Source organism: Propithecus coquereli, unplaced genomic scaffold, assembly GCF_000956105.1.
Source record: "Propithecus coquereli isolate 6110/MARCELLA unplaced genomic scaffold, Pcoq_1.0 Scaffold344, whole genome shotgun sequence".
NCBI lineage: Eukaryota > Metazoa > Chordata > Mammalia > Primates > Indriidae > Propithecus > Propithecus coquereli.
Genome location: NW_012149108.1, coordinates 487759 through 510229, shown reverse-complemented (window position 1 = coordinate 510229; position 22471 = coordinate 487759). Strand labels below are relative to the sequence as shown.

The 22471-nt window shown below is 43.8% G+C and overlaps 1 pseudogene; it reads right to left on the bottom strand.

Annotated features, from left to right (window-relative positions):
• Positions 1–20592: 20592 nt before the first annotated feature.
• LOC105815764 lies at positions 20593–20860 on the bottom strand (annotated as a pseudogene).
• Between the last annotated feature and the right edge of the window lie 1611 nt (positions 20861–22471).

Sequence of the window (22471 nt, the reverse complement as noted above, 5' to 3'; positions counted from 1 at the left end):
AAGCCAGATTACGAAGAGTTTCGTATGTCATGTTGATTCAATCCCATCACTGTTTATCTGGCCCTGGGGATACAGTGCTAAATCGGAGCCATACCCTGCCTCTAAGTAATCGCCCCAGAGTAGGGATGCCAGGCATTGTGGAGGGAGGGAAGCAGCAGAGGTAGAATGTGCTGGAAACAACTCAAGCAGGCATGTGCCCTTCATCATCATCATGCAGAGATTACATAACAGAAGAGACCTGCCCTGATGGACCCTGCATTCAAATGTGGACAGATAATCCCTTTGCTCATAATTCCACATGGCACATCTGTGACCAGACTCAGACAGTTAATAAGACTTTCCCTGGGGCTCAGGAGATGGTCAAATGGAAACAAACATTAAGTACAACATGAGCTAGAACATTTTCACAAGGTAAGCATGGAGAACCCTTTGGCAGGCCTTTCTGCCCAGCCCATGCTGTGTGTATATCAGAGGCCATTTTCCACCCCCACCCCAAAGTCCTATTCAGCCCACATAGACTATTCTAGAGTCCCAACCCCAGAAGGAAAGAGACCCAGAGGGACAGGTGGTCTTTCACTTGTCTGTCTCAGGCCTATCTTTCACATTGATTTTCTCTCTTGTACTCAACTGTTCACTCTCAGTTGTCACAGAGAATCATCATCCCTTTAAGGGAGAAACTTGTCTTCCTCCAGTGATATGACCTTACTCTCTGGCCTAAAAATATTCGATCTCTTAGGAAAATAGATAATAAACTGATTATAGCAGAGACTTCTGGTTGTCCCTTGATATCCATTTTTCCCTGTTTCTTCTAGTAATAGAAACATGAATTTTACTAGGCACTTGGTCACCCAAAAGAAAGACCATATTTCCCAGCCTCCCTTGCAGCTAGGTATGGCCATATGACCAAAATCTGACAAACAGGGTGTGGGGAGAAGTGGTGTGGGTGTGAGGGAATGTGCCCCTCTTTGTCCCTTCCTTCTTTCTGCTGGCTGCAATGGCAGACATGTGGCAGGAGTAGCCATCATGGACCATGATGTGAAGAATACATGCTGAGGATAGTGGAGCCACAATAGGGAAGGAACCTGGGTCACTGACATCATGGAGTACTGTACCTGGGCTGACTACCTCTGCACTTTCTTCTATGAGAGAGAAAATGAATGTTTCTTTAGTCGGTTTGAGCTTCTATAGCAAAAATACCATCAATGGGTGGCTTGAACAACAAACGTTTATTTCTCACAGTTCTGGAAGTTGAGATGTCGAAGATCAGGATGCTGACAGATATGGTATCTGGTGAAGGCACTCTTACTGGTTTGCAGATAACACTAATCTACTAATCCCATCATGTGGGCTCCACTCTCATGACCTAATGACCTTCCCTCCAAACACCATCACTTTTTGGATTAGGCTAGCAACATATGCATTTGGGGAGGACATAAACATTCAGCCCATAGCATCATGGTAATGAAGGGCTGGGGGTTGGACACTGGGAAAAGATCGTATCATGTTGCAGTGGAAGATGGGAGATGAGATATTTGAGACAGAGACAGTTTGAAAAAATTATACCCCACTGAGCTGAGTGGGAGATGTTCAGACCTTGTTCCTGTGATGTCAGTAAGTATTATGAGCCCAGCACAATATATGGTACTCCCTCACATTATCCTAAATGCCCCAAGGGGTCAAGTTTCAAAAGATCTTAGTGAGGGAAAACATTTCTACTGCACAGAGACTCCTGCTTCTGTACCCAGCATATGCTTCAATTTGGACCCCAGATGCCAATGCCATTGTAGATACCATTCAAGCTAGGACTACTGGACATGTTCCACACTGGTATTGTCCCCTGCCTGTACCCCTCCACATTGGTCTACTGCTGAGACCCCAGCATGTGTCCCGAGATACCAAGAGAACCTTTGTATGTGAACTTCATTCATTCCCTTTATTCGTTCCGATGTGCCACATCTTCCCGATTCTTCAAGCCCTAGCTCAAATGGCCCCTCCTCCAGGCCCTGCTAACCTTAGTTCCCCTTCCTGAACTCCTATTGTTATTATTAATAACAATATTAATAATAATTCTTTCAGCCCTTACAAAGAGCTAGGCACTAGGCTAAGTTACTGTTTTTTATTGGTTTTTTTTGTTTGTTTTTTTTTGAGACAGGGTCTTACTTTGTCACCCAGGGTAGAGTGCACTGGTATGATTATAGCTCACTGCAACCTCAAACTCTGAGGTTCAAGTGATCCCCCTGCCTCAGCCTCCTGAGTAGCTGGGACTACAGGCACGTATTACAATGCCCAGCTAATTTTTTTTTTTTTTTTTTTTTGTAGAAACAGGGTCTTGCTATGTTGCTTAGGCTGGTCTTAAATTCCTGGCTTCAAGTGATCCTACCACCTCAGCCTTCTAAAGTGCTAAGATTACAGGCACGAGCCAATGTGCCTGGCCCTAGGTTTTCTTGTTTTTGTTTTTAAGAGATAGGATCTCACTGTGTCACCCAGGCTGGAGTACAGTGGCATTATCCTAGTCCACTGTAACCTCATCTTGGTTCAAGTTATCCTCCCACCTCAGCCTCCCAAGTAACTAGGACTACGGGCACACACCACCACACCCAGCTGATTTTTTTTATCTTTTATAGAGATGGAGTCACCATGCCTGACTGATATTTTTTTTTTTTTTTTTTGTTGACAGAGAGTCACACTGTTGCCCGGTCTGGAGTGTAGTGGCATCATCATAGCTCATTGTAACCTCACACCCTTGGGCTCAAGCAATCCTCCTGCCTCAAGCCTCCCATGCTGTAGCATGGTGGCTAATTTTTTCTATATATTTTTAGCTGTCCAATAATTTCTTTCTATTTTTGGTAGAGACGGGGTCTCGCTCTTGCTCAGGCTGGTCTCGAACTCCTGAGCTCAAACAATCCACCCGCCTTGGCCTCCCAGAATGCTAGGATTACAGGCGTGAGCCACCGCGCCCGGCCTTGACTGATATTTTTATCTTTTGTAGAGATAGTGTCTCACTATGTTGCCCAGGCTGGTCTCAAACTCCTGGGCTCAAGCGATCCTCCCACCTTGGCCTCTCAAAGGCTGGGATTACAGGTGTGAGCCACCATGCCCAGCCCAGGTAAAGTTATTTACAAACATAATTATTCAACTGAATCCCTACAATGACTTTCTGAGCCAGATGTTATTATCTTCATTCTGTAGACAAGAAAACTGAGACAGAGAGGTGAACAAGGTGCCCAAGGTCAGAGAGCTGCTAAGTGACTGAGTCAGGATTTCAAGCCAGGTGTAACCACTAACCACTCCCCTGCACTATCCCACTGGAAGTGAGCACTTGCTTCTTGGAACTCCCTTCACTCTTTCCCTGGACTCTTAGAAATGGGATAATTTCCCAGATCCACTCCTAGGCAGCCTAGCGTTCTGGGATCATCAGAGGGAGTGTCGAAGGGGCCATAGGGCCTTCTCAGAGGCTCTCTAAGAAGTACCTCCAAGGCCCTCTGGTGCTGAGCTCTTTTCTAAAAGCCTGTCCTCCCCCCACTTTGCCCTTTTGCAGGATGCATCTTTAGAATTCCTGGACTCAGCTTCTGAATATTGATTGTTTGTAGGAGCAAGTCAGCAATTTGTGGTTTCCCGACAATGGCTCTGTATTCTATTATAGGACTTGGCTTGTCTGCATTTCCATCATCAGGCTGGACCAAGGCCCGGGGCTGGCCTACCCTTTTGCCTGGTGACCTGGAGCTATTCTGGTTGAGTCCTATGGGCAGGTCATCTGCCCCAACTGCTCAGAGTGGGGACCACAGGACAGGGCAGAAGCCCAGCTCTGCTATCAGAAAAATAAAACCCAAACAAAACTGCAGCTCTTGCCCAGAGAAAGGATCATTGTTATGCCTGTTTTTCTAAATGTCCATTTTCATACTTTAAAGGAAAACAAATAGGTTTAAATCCAGGGTGGCAGTGTTGATAACGGGATGGGAAAATGAGTACCTCATATACTAGTGGTTGGGTATAAACTAATGCAATCTTTTTGAAGGATAAATTGATACTATATTGACATTTCAAATGTGCAATCACTTTTATGTAGCACTTCCAGTTCCAGAAATTTATCTTACAGATATTCTTACATGTTATGCAAAGATGTTTGTATGGATGGATGTTTATTCGTGTATTATTTATAACAGCAAAAAATGTTAGTAATCTAAATGTCCATCAGTTAGGGACTTATTAAATAAATGATTTAGTGTTTAGCCATGAAATGGAACAATTTGCAGCCTTTTTTTTTTTTTTTTTTTGAGACATAGTCTCACTGTGTTGCCTGGGCTAGAGTGCCGTGGCGTCATCCTAGCTCACAGCAACCTCAGACTCCTGGGCTCAAGCGATCCTCCTGCCTCAGCCTTCTGAGTAGCTGGGACTACAGACATGTGCCACCATGCCCAGCTAATTTTTTCTATATATTTTTAGTTGTCCAATTAATTTCTTTCTAATTTTAGTAAAGACGGGGTCTCGCTCTTGCTCAGGCTGGTTTCGAACTCCTGAGCTCAAACAATCCGCCCTCTTCGGCCTCCCAGAGAGCTAGGATTACAGGCGTGAACCACCGCTCCAGGCCTGCAGCCATTTTTTAAAAGAAGTATATTTGTACATACTGAAATGGAACATTCTCCATGACATACTATGAAATTAAAAAAGCAAGGTGCAGGGTGGGGGGCACAAAACTGGGTGCGAAAGAAGGTGAAGTGGGCTCTGTTCGTGTGTGTGTGTATGTATGTATGTACATATAGAATATAATTCTGGAAAGATAGTAGGAAACTATCAGCACTGATCGCTTCTGAGGAAAAGGCCTGGAATAAGAGGGAGACTAACTTTTGAGTAACATTGACTACATGTTTGAACTGGTTTGATTTTTTTTCCCCATGTACTTATATTACTTTTATTTTTAAAATATCCTGGTTGGAGGCCAGGTGTGGTGGCTCATGCTTGTAATCCTAGTACTTTAGTAGGCTAAGGCGGGAGGATCGCTTGAGGCCAGAAGTTCTAGACCAGCCTGAGCAACATAGCAAGACCCCATCTCTATAAAAAACAAACAAAAAAAACACCATTAGCTGAGCATGGTGGTGTGTGCATGTAGTCCCAGCTACTCAGGAGGCTGAGGCAGGAGGATTGCTTGAGCCCAGGAATTTGAGTTTGCAGTGAGCTATGATAACACCACTGTACTCTAGCCTGGGCAACAGAATAAGTCATTATCTAAAAAAACAAAAGTCTCCATGTTGGAAAAAAATATTCTTACCCAAACCAAACCTTCCTCTCCTAAACTGTTGCAAAGGCCTCCCCACTGATTCCTGTAAACTGAACTGCTACAACATGTTAAGCACTATACTTTGTTTTTTGTAAAGTTCTACTTTACACACATTTTTGTATATGAGGAAAGCCTCAGTATCTCAATTTTATAGCAGAGGAAACAAACTCGAAGAAATTGTGATGATTAGTTTTATGTGCCAATGTGGCTAGGCTATAGTACCCAGTTATTTAACCAAATACTAATATAGGTGCTGCTGTGAAGATATTTTGTAGATGTGGTTAACATCTACAATAAGTTGACTTTTAAATAAAGGAGATTGTCCTCAATAATCTGGGTGGGCCTCATCCAATCAGTTTAACAGCCCAGAGAGCAAAACTGAGCTTTGCCCTGGGGAGGAAATTCACCTGTGGGCTGCTGTGTCAGCTCCTGCCCCAGAGTGTCCAGCCTGCTGGCCTGCCTTACAGATTTTGAACATTGCTTAGCCAGCCCCCACAAGTGCAAATCCATTTCCTTGCAATAAATAAATAAATATATACGTATATAGTACAAGTTCTGTTTCTCAGGTAGAATCCCAACTGATACACTTCCTGAGATCACGGGGTGAATAAATTACACAAGTGGGGTTTGAATTTGAGTCTATCTGGCTTCAGAGGATTTGTCTCCCCACCAGATGCCAGAGTGAGCCTGATGAAGCACAAACGGGCTCGTGTCACCCACCCATTCCCAAGTGAATCCCTTCATTGAATCCATCGCCTACAGGATAAAATAAAAATTCCCAGCATGACTGTGTTTTTCGAATCTCTTGGTTGCAAGTGAAAGAAAATGCAACTCAAACTTTCTTAAGAAAAAATAAGAAGGAGGGGTTTATTGTCTCATGTACTGGAGAAGATCAGAGGAAGTGCTAGTTTCACCAGGACCCATAGTTTTTCTCTGTCCATCTCTCAGCTTTGCTTTCCTTTTTTTTTTTTTTTTTTTTAAAAATCCCTTTCTTAGTCATGCTGTTCCCTTATGGTGTCAAGGTGCCTGCTGTAGCTCCAGCCTACACACTTCTAGTTCCAAGCCCTAGGGAAAAAAGGAGCCCATTTCTCCCATATCTCAAGCAAAAGTTGTAGGAAAAAATGAACGTTAGTGGCTCTGATTGGTCTCACGTGGTCATGTGTCACTGTCATCAGTAACATGTCAAGCATCCAATTTTTTTTTTTTTTTGAAACTGGGTCTCACTCTATTGCCTGGGCTAAAGTGCAGTGGCAATACTATAACTATAACCTCAAAATCCTGGATGCAAGCGATCTTCCTGCCTCACCTCTTGAGTAGCTGGGACTGCAGGAGCCTGCCGGCTAATTTTTCTATTTTTTGTAGAGACAGGGTCTGGTCTCACTCTTCCTTAGGCTGGTCTCAAACTCCTGGCCTCTAGTGATCCTCCCACCTAGGCCTCTGAAAGTGCTAGGATTATAAGCATGAGCCACCGCACTGATTGATCTGGGTGCAGATTTGGGGAGGGGGCGCTGCCCTTCCCAACCAACATGGACTGAGAATAAGGTGAAGTAGATTTCTACAAGACAATCAAGGATTATTACTGGAAGCAGGTAAATGAATACGAGGCAGTCCAATATGTCTACTTCAGTGCTCTCCAAGGTCTGACATCATCTGGCCCTTGCCCTACTCCTTTTCCTACCTGTACAACCTATGCTTCAGTTTTACCCAGACACTTGCCAGTCCTTGAACGTGCCCCAAACTCTTCTTCCTCTGTGCCTTTTTCCTGCTATTCTCTCTGCTTAGAATGCTATTTCTCCCCATTCTCCATCCTAAAAATGTTACTTTTCCTTTAAGACCATCTCAAATGTAACTTCTCTGGAAAACCTTAGTGGACGACTCTAACTTAATTACTCTCTCCCTCTTCCTTGTTTTTATAGAGATATTTCATAGAGATATTTTTGACTCTATATGGGAGCATTTAGTATAATATCCTTCTGATATTAGGGTGGTTTCATCACTTGACAGCTTCTCCTTGTCTGCAAGTTCTTTGAAGGCAGGTACAATAAATCGATCACCTTTTTAACCCACACGATGCCCACAATAGTGTCTTGAATATATTTATTTTTTGAGTAAATGTTTATCTCTTCTGCAGCAGGTTCTATGTTGGGTATTGGAGAAAACACTGTTTAAAAACACTACTGCCCACATTTACTTCTGTCTCCAAAGGAAAGGCCTAATATCTTCAGGAGCCGCTTAGACAGGTGTGACAGTAGCAAGTCACAGTCACGAGTTCAGCACTTGAACACAGTCTGACAATCTTCACTGCTATGCAATGACATCTTCCAATGGTTAGAATAGGCTAGGAAATTTCACAAACCTGAGTTCAAATCCGGAGTCTACCAATTCCTAAAGTGTGACGTTAAGCAAGTTGTTATATCTCTCCAAAACTACAATTTCCCCCATCTATAAAGTGGACATAATATTTATATCTATTTTATAAGATTGTTGTGAAAATTAAATGAGTTAATCCATGGAAAGCATTTAGCACAGTGCATAAAGTAAGCACTAGGTAAACATTTCCATTATTATGTTTTGTTTGTTTGTTTGTTTTGAGACAGAGTCTTGCTTTGTTGCCCCTGCTAGAGTACCATGGCATCAGCCCAGCTCACAGCAACCTCAAACTCCTGGGCTCAAGTGATCCTCCTGCCTCAGCCTCCCAAGTAGCTGGGACTACAGGCATGTGCCACCATGTCCGGCTAATTTTTTCTATGTAGATTTTTAGTTGTCTGGCTAATTTCTTTCTATTTTTGAGTCTCGCTCTTGCTCAGGCTGGTCTTGAACTCCTGACCTCGAGCGATCCTCCCACCTCGGCCTCCCAGAGTGCAAGGATTACAGGCATGGGCCACCACGCCTGGCCCCATTATTATGTTTTCCAGAAAAGTTAAGCCCCGTTGGTATGATTTGGAAGGAGAAAGCTCAACAGAGATGTCATAAAATAAGAATTATATTTTGGGTGTGGAGGACAGAGAAAAGAGAGAGGGAAGGTAAGTAACAGAGCAATAGATGGAGAGTCTGAGGGAAAAAGTCAGCTGGTAAGAAATTCTGAGTGATAGCCAATCAACAATAATAATAGCAATAGCTGACAGTTACATACTGCTTACTATGTTCCAGGCAATTCTAGGTGTTTTCCATATAATAATCCAATTATCAAAACAATACTATAAGATACATACTATAATTTTCCTCATTTTATAGATAAAGAAATTGAGTCACGGAGAGGGTAAACCACTTCCCAACATCTAACAGCTAGTGACTGGTAGAGCCAAGGTTCAAAACCCCGTAGTCCGGTTCCCAAGTCTTTATTCTTAATGACTATGCTACATCATGGAGGGAAATTTGGGGAAGTCAAAAAATTCAGGATTCAAGGAAATCATCCAAAACAAGGGCCAGGATTTCTTCAGAAAGATGTCCCATCGCCGTATTATTTATTGAACACCTACTGTGTACCAAAAGCTGCTTTTGGTGTTTACACGTACCACTTAATCCTCACAAAAAACATATGTGATAGGAATTGTCATCCCCATTGTTAGACAACGAATTTGAATGATAAAAGCCAAGTGACAAAATGATACATATTTAGCAGATATTAGAATCCTCACATTGGTTTCCTGACCTGAGTAGTAAGAGCCTTTGTAGTAGAGAGGGCCAGGTGGAAGCCCTTGATATTACCCAGACACTCCACTGTCCCCATGAAGAGAAGCAATATTGCATCCCAGAAGGAAGTGCACAGACTAACGTCGTCATAACAGACTTAGAGGACACAAGCCTGTTCATCCCCATTATTTCCCTGTTCAAATCACCTCTCTGGCCTCTGCAAAACACATACAGACTCTGACAAATGATGGTGGGCTATCATAGACTTAACCCAGTTGTAACCTTAATTGTAGCTACCATGCTGAATGTGGTACCTTTACTGTAACAGAACCTCTGACACTTGAAATGTGGCTATTGATCTAATAAATGTGTTCTTCTTGATCCCCATTAGTAAAGGGCATCAAAAGCAGTTCACCTTCCTCTGAAAAGAATGATAATCACTGTCTTGCCCCAAGGCTATGTTAACTCTCTTGCTCTGTAACAGGATAGTACATGATCATCTTCTCAGTATAGAGAACATCAACATTGTTCTACTAGAATGATGATTCCCTGGTAAGCAGCAAAAGGTTAGATGCCCCAATAACACATAAATATCCCAGAGGGTGGGAGATAAACCCCACGAAGATTCAGGGGCTTGCCATGTTGGAGAAGTTTTTAAGGGTTTGATGGTCTAGAGTATGCAGAACATCCCCTCTAAGATAAAGGACAGGCTTTTGTACTAGCATTCCTATCACTGAGAAAGAAGCACGGCACTTGGTGGATTTTGGAGGTGACATATGCTAGACTACAAATGCTGCTCGGATCCATTCCTCCTCTGACAATTTGGAAGGCTGCCAGTTTGGGTCTCAGAACAAGAGGGAATTCCTTAGCATGTTCAGTCTACAGTGCAAGTTACCTTGACACTCAGGCATATGACCCAGAAGATCTGTGGGGTATAAGGATGCTGTGCAGCATCTCTGGAAAACTCTAAAAGGAGAGTTGCAATCTAAGGGTTTTGGAGCAAGACCATGCCTTCCATGGCAGAGAACAACTCATCATTTGAAAAACCGATCCTGGCATACTGCAGGGTCCTGGTAGAGAGTGACCATAGGATACCAAGTGTAGTATGCTAAAACCCCCAACAGATATCCATGTCCTAATCCCTGAAACCTGTGAATGTTACGTTCTATAGCAAAAAAGGACTTTGCAGATGCGATTAAGTTATAGATGTTCACATGGGAAGATTTTCCTGGACTATTCAGGTGGGCTCTAAATGCAATCACATGTATCCTTAAGAGAGGGAAGCAGGGGGAAATTTGACACACACAAGAAGAGGAAAAGGCAATGTCACCATGGAGGCAGAGATTGGAGTGATGTAGCCACAAGTCAAGGAATGCTGGTAGCCACCAGAAATTGGGTGAAGCAGAAACAGATTCTTCCCTCAAGCCTCCAGAGGAAGTATAGCCTTGCTGACACCTTGATTTCAGCCCAGTGATACTGACTTTGCACTTCTGACTTCCAGAACTATGAGAGAATAAATTTCCATTATTTTAAGCCACAAGTTTATGGTAATTTGTTACAGCAGCCACAAGAAACTGAAATATCAAGTTACTATACAGCTGGAATCGCCCATTATGAGTATTATCAGATCCACTAAGCCACAGGGATTATAGTAGCAATCCATCGTATGACGGAAATGGTACATTTGGGATTGGGCCCAAGCAGGTTCAGAAAGCACAGTGACAAAAACACTTGGCCCAGACTCCCATGTCACCTCTTCCTCAACCCACATTTATGGCCTTGGGGGGGGGTTGCGGTGGGAAGTAGGGGGTTGGCCAATGAAACCAACTGTCTCAAACTTACTTCAGAGATAGATTGGTGAAATTTTTTGGTATTAGTCAAAAATGAACTGCTGCTTCATGACTCTGGGTGGCTTTAAAGGACAGTGGCTAAGGGACATCCTTGCAATGGACAGAGCTACAATCAGAACCCTTGGTTGTTCACTTTGCGAAGAAAGAAAAGTGGCCCGAAGTGCAGCTATACATGGTCTCCTGAGCAATGGTGAATGGCTTGGCTGAGTGGTCAGAGACTTGTAAGAAACAATTTTGGAGATTCGATGAAGAAAATCTGGGCAAGAGGCATCTCAAATCCATGAGAGTTGCTATGTGGGTCTTTCTATCCCAGGTTAATGCCCACAGGAGAGCATCCACTGCAGAGGAGATGCCCAGCAACCAACAGGAAAGGATGATTCACCCTGTGGATGCCAGTCAGCCTCTCTCCAGTTACCCCAATGCTGGCACAAGGGGCCCGTGAGTTGACTGGCTGTGAAGGAGAAGATGGAGGCTATGCATGGGCTCAACAGGATGGACTCCTTCTCACCAACGCTGAATGCCTAAAAAGCCAGTAGCAGAGGCCAGTGTTGAGCTCTCGGCCATAACACCAACCCTTGAGGAAACCAGTCGGCCACTTGGTTTCATTGCAGATTCATTGCAGTGGCTCCTTCAGTCCTGCAGGGAGCAGTGAAATGATGTTTATTCTAGACAAGATTTTGCCTTCCCTGACCTCAGTGCCTACACCAGAACCACCACCTGAGAGCTTACAAGATGCCTGAGCCCATACAACATTGACTCAGAACAAGGGCCTTACTTTCAGCCAAGGAGGTGCTGATTACAGGATTCACTAATCTTACTGTGTACTTTATCACCCAGAAGGATTATTCCCAGATAATCCTTCTTCCAGTTAAGTGCCAGCTCAGAAACAAATCCAGTACTAATGATGAACAGGCTATTGCATTAACTATGATCTGTCAAGGGTAAGGCAACTATAAGGACTTTAGGGAGTAAGGTCACTGTCCCCCCACTAAGCAAGAAACCCAGGCAAGCCCAAGTACTGGCTGAAAATAAGGAAAATCTAGATTGAGCAGTAGAGGAATGAGATGGTGAATATCAACTACAGCTTTGGGACCAACTGCACCAGCAAGAATTGTAACTTGTTTTACTAATTCTCTTGGACTATTCAAGTGTTTGCAGAGATTACAGCCAGCAGTCACACCGAACAGGACTCTATGACAAACTGAATTTAGAGGAAGGCATAAGTGGGCTTGAATGGTGCAGGGTGGACTCTGTCAAACACCTCTTGTGTCCCACTTCCAATCCTGTCAGTCTCTCCAGTCATTGTGCAGGGATGACCACCTTCACGATATAACCTGATAGTGCCTGGCTTCAGGCCTGCCTCATGCCTCTCATTTCCTGCCTCCCAGCCTCTTTGAAATGTCATGTGTGATGCCTGTGGGAGTCCACCTCGCTCTCATTTACAGGAAAACTAAATATTCCCTAGGGCCACTCTTGACCAACAGGAGAGGAAAGCTGATGAATAACCTCTTCCTACTTTCTTCCCCTGAGCAAGTCAGTTCTTAAATGCATTTCACATAGCTTCTCAGAAGGTCTCACGTGTTTGAGCCATCAGCTGTCCTTAGTGGCAGCCAATATCTTACCCTTATATTCGCTCTCCCTATTTCATTCTCTTTTCCCCTAGCAGCTGCTTCCTGAGATCACTGTAACAAATTAAACTACTCACACATAAGCTTCTGTCTCAGGCTCTGCTTTTGGGAGAATCTAGGCTAAGGACAAATGCTTGAAGGCTTTAATCAGAATTGAGAGACTATTTCAGACTCCTGCCTTCAGTGACTGGGGGTTAGAATCAGAAATTTTCCTTCATTGTGCTCCAAGATTAAACAATGGAGGTCATAAAATGTCATCTACATTTTCTTCCTATGAAACAGGGTCACCTGAAGATAATCAGCAGTCCCTTTGCTCTTAGAATATTTTGCTTTCATCTTTCCCCCGGTTGATATTCAGAGTCTATATAAACTTAGATATTGGTAAGATCTTCTGATGTGGATAAAGGGAGGGATCCAAATACGAAGATGCTCAATGAAGTCTGGATTCCTCTGGGCTTCCGGTCAGAGAACCACAAAATACTGAACACTCATGAAGACAAGGTAGGAGGAGACCCCATAGAAAACGCTTCCAAGTCAAGGGCAAAGGTCTAGGGGCTAGATAGTGGAGGAGATTTTTCTCTTCCTTATATAATCCATCTGCAGAACATCAAGTTGGGAGCTTAGAGAAAGAAGCAGTGTAAGGGCTGTATATGCAGATGCTGGCATCTGATGGTTTGAATCCTGGCTCCATCACTCACCAGCTGTGGATAACCAAGGGAGTTCCTTAACCTCTCCAGTGCTCCAACTCCTCATAATGTTTATTTAAATGAGGTGACTTATGTATCACATTTAGCTCAATGTTTGGTATCCAGTAAGTGTATGCTAATCATTATGACTCATATCCTAGTTCACATGGAGCTGGGCATCAATCAAATCTTCTAAGATTCTGTGAGTTTTACCTGCTTTTGCCTTCTCTTAAGTTACTCCAAAACCCCTAAGAGCAAAGATTACTGAAATGGGCGTCCTAGCACCAATGACAAAATATAAGAAAGGAGCTGTGAAACACCCTTTAGCACTCAAATTAAAATCTCATTCTTTTTTTTTTTTTCTGAGACACAGTCTCATTCTGTTGCCCGGGCTAGCGTGAGTGTCATGGCATCAGCCTAGCTCACAGCAACCTCAAACTCCTGGGCTCAAGCAATCCTTTTGCCTCAGCCTCCCAAGTAGGACTACAGGCATGCGCCACCATGCCCAGCTAATTTTTTCTATATATTTTTTTTAGTTGGCTGTCCAATTAATTTCTTTCTATTTTTAGTAGAGATGGGGTCTCGCTCTTGCTCAGGCTGGTCTCGAACTCCTGAGCTCAAACAATCCACCCGCCTCGGCCTCCCAGAGTGCTAGGATTATAGGCGTGAGACACCGCTCTCAGCCTCAAATCAAAATCTTAGCTGTTGACTCAGCAGCTTAGTGATATCAGTGAGCTAAGAATGAATGAAAACTCATCAGTCAGTCCTTGCAAATCCTTGCCTCTGAGGACACATGGTGGATAGCTCCAGCTGAAGGCTCCAAACAGTGAAAAGGCAGCTATGACCAAAGCCTCTCCATGAATACTGAGGAGGGTTCCTACTTCCTTCAAAAAGCCTATAAAAAGTTCCAGGAAATTCCAGAGACAATAATCTTGGTTAAGGAAGTGGTATGCACACGTGCATGAAAGCACATGCACACACAAACACATACACATACTCCTGCGTGAGGGCTGGGCATAGGAAAAGACTGATGGGATCTGATACCATAAAGGGGAGGGGAGTGACATCCAGTTTCACTAAGGCATTAAAGGAGGGTGAGGAATGTGCAGGTTGAGTAAGAATCATGCACTGGAACAATTCCAGGTTGGCTCTCTACTTTGAAAGCACTTCTTAACCAGCAGGTGGGTTTTAATAATAAGCTACCCAGCAGGCCAGCCAGGTTCTCACTGTGAAGCATCAGATAGCAGGTGGGGATTAGAATGAGGTGTGGTTGGTGGAACAAAAAGGAATAATGAGAAGTCACCTTCTCATTTTTCAGCTGAGGTATAGAGAGGAAAAGTGGCTGGCCAATGGTTATACAACATGGAAGAGGCAGAACTCGGATTAGTATTAGGGATACACCCTTAGCTTCTTTTTTGTTGCGTAGCAAAGATCCCTGGGAAATCTATCCTTTTTTTTTTTTTTTTTTTTTTTCTAGAGACCTGGTCTTGCTCAGCATACTGATGGGAGGAGACAAGCAGAGATCCAGGCAAGTAGACAGGGACCTGGAAGTTTGGCAGCAGAATTCAAGTATTTGGTCCCAAAATCCAGGACTTGAGTTCCAAGAGGACTGGTGAGAGAAAAAGAATAATGGGAGTCACTAAAGAATCAAAGTACAAAGACTTGTACTTTGGCAGGGACTTTGAGCCAATTCTAAAAAGAATTGGGGGCCAAAGTCAGAGGGGGACTACATTTTTTGTTTGTTTCATTTTGTTTTTTTAGAGATGGGGTCTCATTCTGTCGCCCAGACTGGAGTACAGTGGCACAATCGTAGCTCACTGCAGCTTCAAACTCCGGGGCTGAAGCAATCCTCCTGCCTCAGCCTCCCGAGTAGCTGGGATTACAGGTGTGTACCACTACACCTGACTAATTTTTTTTTTTTTTATTTTGTAGGGATGGGGTCTCAAACTCCTGATTTCAAGCAATCCTCCCACCTAGGCCTCCCAAAGTGCTGGGATTACAGGCATGAGCCACTGCACCCAGCCTAATTCTTTCATTCAGTGTTTTTCAATCAATCACTGTGACCTATCATCAATTCATTTATTCAACAAATGTTACTGGGGGCCTACTATATCCCAGGCTCTGTGCAAGGAGCTGGGGCAACCAAAATGAATCAGATAAGACCTGATTCAGACCTATGGGTGAAACTTTCTGTTATGGACTGAATGTTTGTGCTCCTTCCCTCCAACTTGTATGCTGAAATCCTAACCCCCAATGAAACAGTGTTAGGCGGTGGGGCCTTTGGAAAGTAATTAGGTTATGAGGGTGGAGCCCTCATAAATGGGATTAGTACACTTATAAAAGAGAGCCCAGAGAACTCTTTCACTCTCTTTCCACCATGTGAGCATACAAGAAGAAGTTGGCAGTCTGCAACCTGGAAGACAGCCCTCACCAGACCCTCTTCTTGGCACCCTAATCTCAGACTTCCAGCCTCCAGAACTGTGAGAAATAAATATCTGTTGCTTATAAGCCACCCAGTCTACGGCACCTTATTATAGCATCCTGGACTGACTAAGACATGCTTATAAACATATAGTTGGGTAAGAAGTTGGGGAAAATTATTATCCTAACTGCTGGCCCTAGGATTCCTCTTTGAAAAGGAATTGACTTTGTTTGGAAATAACACCTTGGGTAGAAAGAGAGGCTAAGAACAGAAAGTGTCCTGGAACTACTCTACAGGAGAAAAGCTTTGGAAGAGGCTTGTTGCTTCAGAGAATGAGGGAAGATCAGAGAAAAGGGGAGAATGGAACCACACCAGGAAAGGGCAAAGGGAGGACACCACGTGGCCAATAAAGCGAAGAGGACTGAGGAGGCCAGACTGACTCCAAGATTTTATAGCATTTGCTGTGTGACCCAGCTCTTCAGTAAAGTTTTCTGTACTCATAAATACTGTGCATGCGCAGATTTTGCCTGGAAAGCAGTAAAGGAGCTAAATCTCTCATCTAGGTTACAAAGCAAGAACCTAGTCCACAAGTGAAGGAATAGGAAGTCCAGGAAAAAAAGGTGGTGTGAAAATGTGAGCCTCTGAGAATCTGCAGGAATGTGAAGGAGGGCTTTGGCTTCCACAGCTGAAAATTGGGAGTAAATGGTTGGGCAAAGTCAGTTTTACCTAGATCTGGAGAATCTTGGAGGTCTAGCTGTCATTGGGGTTACAATTGTAAATTCTATAAAACAAATTTTCACAAAGTTCTTTGGGAAATTTTGGTAGATCATCTGATCTGGGTCATGCCGGCTTATGGGGGCTTGTCATAAAATAGAGGAAAGAGGCGTCTTGGGAAGAAGGAAGAGCCCTGGGAAAGGCACAGATCCCTGGGAACCATAAAGAATGTGATGTGTTCAGAGAAGAGTGAAAAATTCCATGTGGCTAGGATAGGTTTAAGAAGTGGGATGAAGTGAAGTTGGAGAAGCAGCAGGAGCCAAGTCAAGAAGGGTTGGAATGACAGCTTCAGCCTTTTCCCAGAGACAAGGTGGAGCCGCTAGAAAGTCAGGAGGAAGACCCTTGTTGGAGAAGCTGACCCTGGTGATGATGCACCAGCAGGATGAAGATTTGATTATTTGTGCCCTTTTATATCTTGTGCCCCTTTATATCTTGCACACACCTCTAATTGCTGCAATTATCACATTTCATCAGCAATTATGTGTCACATGCTTTGGGAGACTCTGAGCTCCAAGAAGGCCAGAACCCTGTAGATGGCTGAATAATATAATATTAGACAGTCCTGGATTCAAATCCTACCTCCTCAAACTTACCGAGTGTCCTTGAACAAGTTATTTAACCTCCCTGAGCCTCAGTTTCCTCATCTGCAAAGTGGAGATAATCACAGTACCTACCTCAAAGGATGGTTGTGAAGATAAAATGAACAGAAACATTCAGCATGGTGTCAGTATACGTTAGGCCTCAGGCAAAGCAGCTCTTGTTCTTATTCACCCTTAAATTCCTGTGGCCTATCACAGGGCCTGCACATCTTGAAGGCTCTGTTGGGAGAACACAGAAAGGGAGGATGTTGACAGGGAGGATAAACTAGACATAATAAATGGAGAGCCCTCCCACCCCAAGAGTCTGATTTATTGGGTTTTTTTCACCTAGATAAAATTATATTCCTGATATCCTAAGATTGCAGCTAAGACATCTATGGTAGTTTTAAAATATGTCGACAAATTCTTTGCCATGTCTCCCTTCAAGAGGTGGGGTCTAATTGCCTTCCCCTTCACTGTAGGCTAGACTTCATAAGTAACTGCTAACAAATAGAACAAGGCAGAAGGGACGGTATGCACCTTCAGATGCTAAATCATAAAAGGCATTGTGACTTGCTTTTTGCTCAGTCTTGGATCACTTGATCTAGCAGTGACTAGTTGCTATGTCCTTAGGACATACAAGCAGCCCAAGGAAAAACCCTGTGACAAGGAGCCTTCTGCTGGCTTTGTAAGTAGATACACCAGCTCTAGTCAAGCCTTCAGTTGACTACAGCCCCAATGTCATTCTGACTGCAATTCCATGAGAGACCCTGAGCCGGAACCACCCAACTAAGCCGCTGATCACAGAACTCTGAAATAATAAAGTTTCTAGGTTGCTAAGTTTTGGGGTAACTTGTTATACAGAATAGATAACTAATACAACATCGAAATGCAATACTGTTCATTTGAAATTTTAAACTTGGAATTTGACTGCTTCTGACTTTAATTGTCCTTGAAATGACATTATGAACAATCATCCTGAGGTATAAAAACATATAATTTATTGGATTGATCATATTTGGTTCAAGTTCCAAAAAATAAAACAATTAAAAATTAAAACAAGTCTCCAGGCACTCAGAATCCACAGAGCTGCCGAAGTCTGTGAGATCATCAAAATCTAAGCACTGCCTTCTCAGAGAGAAGCTTGGAATGGTCAGGAGAGCTTTCCAGGCACCAGAAATGCCTAGGAACTGGAGCAGAAGCAGATTAACTTCTTGGAAAGGAATGAGGTCAGGTCACATGGCTTATAAGAAACTTCAGCAAGTTGTGTATTGCTCCATCTGCTCAGATTTTTCCAGCTTGAAAACCCTATAAAACTGACATTGGTCCTTTTCTGCAATTTCTCCCCAAGTTCCAAATCTACCTGTTCTGGGTAGTGTCCAGTGGGAGAAAAGTGGGGACTTGGGGGTGGGAGAGACTTGGGCTGGAATTCTGTTTCAGACATTCACTCCATTCAACAGATATTGAGCATATATGTTGTGCTGTTGTGAGGGCTGCTACTGCTACAATAATGAATAAAACAAAGTCCCTGTCCTCATGAGAATGACTAGTGAGGGAATTAGATCATCAAACGCACAATGTAAAATTGCACTCAGCTGACAGGGCAGCGTAAGGGGAGGTCAGGAAAGGTTGCCCTGGAGAAGTGATGCTTGATCTGAGAGCTAAAGGATGAAGAGCTAACTAGCCAAGGAGAAAAGGAAGAACATTCCAGACAGAGGGAACAGCATGTGTAAAGGTTCAGTGACAAAAGGGAACATGGCTAGAGTGGCGAAGGTGGGTGAAGGGAGACTTGGGCTGGACAAATGTGAGAGACATCTGGGAGGTCAAATAGACAGGACTTGGCAATTGCAGTTAGAAATGCTTTTAGCTGGAAGAACAGACAACCTGACCAACCGTGGCTTAAACACATAGGGGTGGTGTGTGTGTTTCCTCACATAATAAAAAGTCTGGAGGTAGAGGAGATTGGTTTAGCAGCTCAATGATGCCACGGCCAGCATAAGACAATTTTTACTCACAGCTGAGTCCAGTTTTTTGCCTCAAAAAGTAGGAAGAATGAGAAAAGGGGCAAAATTCATGACAATTTTCTTTTTGTTTTTGTTAGAACAACTCAGCAAAATAAAATTCCGGTTTATTGTTAAACAACATTATTTCACACATACATCACACAGGCCAAAAAAAGAAAGTTACTGAGGCCAGGCGCGGTGGCTCACGCCTGTAATCCTAGCACTCCGGGAGGCCGAGGCGGGCGTATTGTTTGAGCTCAGGAGTTCGAAACCAGCCTGAGCAAGAGTGAGACCCCCGTCTCTACTAAAAATAGAAAGAAATTAATCGGACAACTAAAAATACATAGAAAAAATTAGCCAGGCATGGTGGCGCATGCCTGTAGTCCCAGCTACTCGGGAGGCTGAGGCAGAAGGATTGCTTGAGCCCAGGAGTTTGAGGTTGTGTGAGGTATGATGATGCCACGGCACTCTAGCCTGGGCAACAAAGCGAGACTGTGTCTGAAAAAAAAAAAAAAAGAAAGTTACTGGAATGCTCCAAATAAGATTGTTTGTTGTCGTTTTTGTTTTTTTTTAAAGTTTTTCCTTTTTTTTCACCTTTGAGATTCTAATGAACATGATCACACCACAAGTAAAGTCAGAAGCAGGGCAGAGAGAGCCAGTGAGGTGGAGGGCACCTGTAGTCCCAGCTACTCAGGAGGCTGAGGCGTTGAGGCCAGGAGTTCCAGGTGGCAGTGCCCTAGAATGGGGCCTATGACAGCCTATGACCACGCAGTGCACTATGATGGCACCTGCCAGGAGCCACTGCACTCTAGCCTGGGGACCCTGTCTCTAAAAAAAAACAATAAAGTAGGCAGGTAGGGCAGAGAATGCTCTAAAGGCTGGGTTTGGACATCTGAGATCATTAAAAATGGCTGACCCCCAGCCAGGCGCGGTGGCTCACACCTGTAATCCTAGCACTCTGGGAGGCCGAGGCGGGCGGATTGTTTGAGCTCAGGAGTTCGAGATCAGCTGAGAAAGAGCAAGACCCCGTCTCTACTAAAAAATAGGAAGAAATTAGCCAAACAACTAAAAATATATAGAAAAAAAATTAGCTGGGCATGGTGGTGCATGCCTGTAGTCCCAGCTATTTGGGAGGCTGAGGCAGAAGATCTCCTGAGCCCAGGAGTTTGAGGTTGCTGTGAGCTAGGCTGATGCTACGGCACTTCAGCTCAGGCAACTGAGTGAGACTCTGTCTCAAAAAAAAAATTGTAAAAAAAAAAAAAAATGGCTGACCCCTAATAATATGTACAAAAATATAAAATACAAAGAAAAAATAAAAACATATTTTCCTTTTAAAAATACTTTTAAGAAAAAAATGCAGGCCAGGCGCAGTGGCTCAAGCCTGTAAGCCTAGCACTCTGGGAAGCCGCGGCAGGTGGATCGCTTAAGGTCAGGAGTTCGAGACCAGCCTGAACGAGAGTGAGACCCCCGGTCTTTACTAAAAAAAAAAATAGAAATAAATGATCTGGAAAACTAAAAATATATATATAGAGAGAGAGAGAGAGAAAAAAAAAAATGCAGGGCCTTAGAAGTATTGGTTGTTTCTTCCTCCCCTGTTGCAAGTTCACGTTGTGGTCTTGGAAGGGACCAGGCCTCTCCACTCCAAGGTGACCCTGTTTAGATTCTGAGAGGGGAAGTGGAGGGTGAATAGTCAAGGAAGCCCTTTTTTTTTTTTTTTAAGTTTAGTTTTTCCTTTTTTGCTATCTAGTCATCCTCATCAGTCTTCTACTTCTTGGTGTCAACATTGTCCTTCTCATCATCTTCAGCTGCTTCAGCCTGCTCATCTTCATCTCCATCCTCCTCTTCACCATCTTCGCCTCCCTCATTGTCAGTGTCCTGCTCCCCATTTTTCTCACGTGTTCCCATTAGCAGGGGCGTCCTTTCCATTCTCCATCTCCTCCAAAACTTCTTCCTTCTCCTTTAAGTCCCCGGGGCAGATCTGGGAGCTGGTGTCCACCGTAGCATCAGACATGGTGGAGGCATGCCACTGATCCCATGGAGAGGATTTAAAGAAACCGAGGGCCGGGTGTGGTGGCTCACGCCTGTAATCCTAGCACTCTGGGAGGCCGAGGCGGGAGGATAGCTTGAGCTCAGGAGTTTGAGACCAGCCTGAGCAAGAGTGAGACCCCATCTCTACTAAAAATGGAAAAATTAGCCAGACATCGTGGCATGTACTTCTAGTCACAGCTACTCGTGAGGCTAAGGCAGGAGGATTGCTTGAGTCCAGGAGTCTGAGGTTGCTGAGAACTAGGCTGATGCCACAGCACTCTACTCAGGGCAACAGTGAGACTCTGTCTCAAAAAAAAAAAAACCTGAGCATTCGAGGACTCTGGTGATAAAGCTGCCAGAGTCTGCAGTGGCAGAGCTGGACCCAGAACTATGCAAAGATGGCTTTGCAGAGCAGCCAGTCATGACAACTCTCTTATCAGGAAAGGAAAACCTTTTCCAAAACCCCCCCAGCAGACTTCTGCTTAAGACTTACTAGACAAAACTGCATCATCAGACCACTCCTAGCTGCTAGGGAAGCTGTAAAATCAACTGTTTAATTTTCTAGCCCCCTCCTTTTTTTTTTTTTGGAAACAAGGTATCACTCTGTCTCCCACGCTGGAGTGCAGTGGTGTCATTATAGCTCACTGCAACCTCAAACTAACTCCTGGGCTCAAGAGACACTCCTGGCTCACTCTCCCCAGTAGCTGGGACTACAGATGCATACCACTATATCCAGCTAACTTTTTAAAAGTGTTTCTTTTGGTGGTGGGTGGTCTCAAACTCCTGGCCTCAAGCAATCCTCCCACCTTGGCCTCCTGAAGTACTAGGATTCAGGTGTGAGCCATTGCACCCAGCCCATTTTCTAGACTCTTTAGAAGAAATTGAAAAGGAAGAAGGTTGGCAATGGGTGTGGGGTTAGTCAATTCACGTGACTGACACATTGAGTATCACATTGAACAGGTGGGAGGAGGAAAAAATGTTTGGTGTCATCATTCTGAGTGGATAATATTGAAAGATTGTGAGTTCAGTTTTGGATATATTGAGTTTGAGTTGTGTGATACACTTGAACAATGGCCTCCAAAGATATCCATGTCTTAATCCTTAGAACCTGTGAATGTTACTTTGTATAGCAAAAGGGACTTTGCAGATGTCACTAAATTAAGGATCATGAGATTCGGCGATTATCCTAAACGCAGTGAGCCCTAAATGCAGTCACAAGTATTCTTATAAGAAGGAAGCGGAGGGAGATTTTTTTCCCAGAGGGAGATTTGACTATAGAAAAGTAATAGATTGTGAGGATGGAAGCAAGAGGTTGGCGTGATGTGAGGAAGAGGCCAAGGCCAAGGAATGCAGGCAACTTCTAAAAGCCAAAAAAGGCAAGAAAAGAGATTCTCCCCTCAGAGCCTCTAGAAGGAATCAAGCCTAAAGACACCTTGACTTTAGCCCAGTGAGACTGACTTTAGAATTCTGGTTTACAGAGTTGTAAGACAATAAATTTGTGTTGTTTTAAGCTACTAAATTTGTGGTAATCCAGTACAGCAGCAATAGGAAACTAATGCAAGCTGCCTTTAAAACATCTAAGAGATGTCAGGTA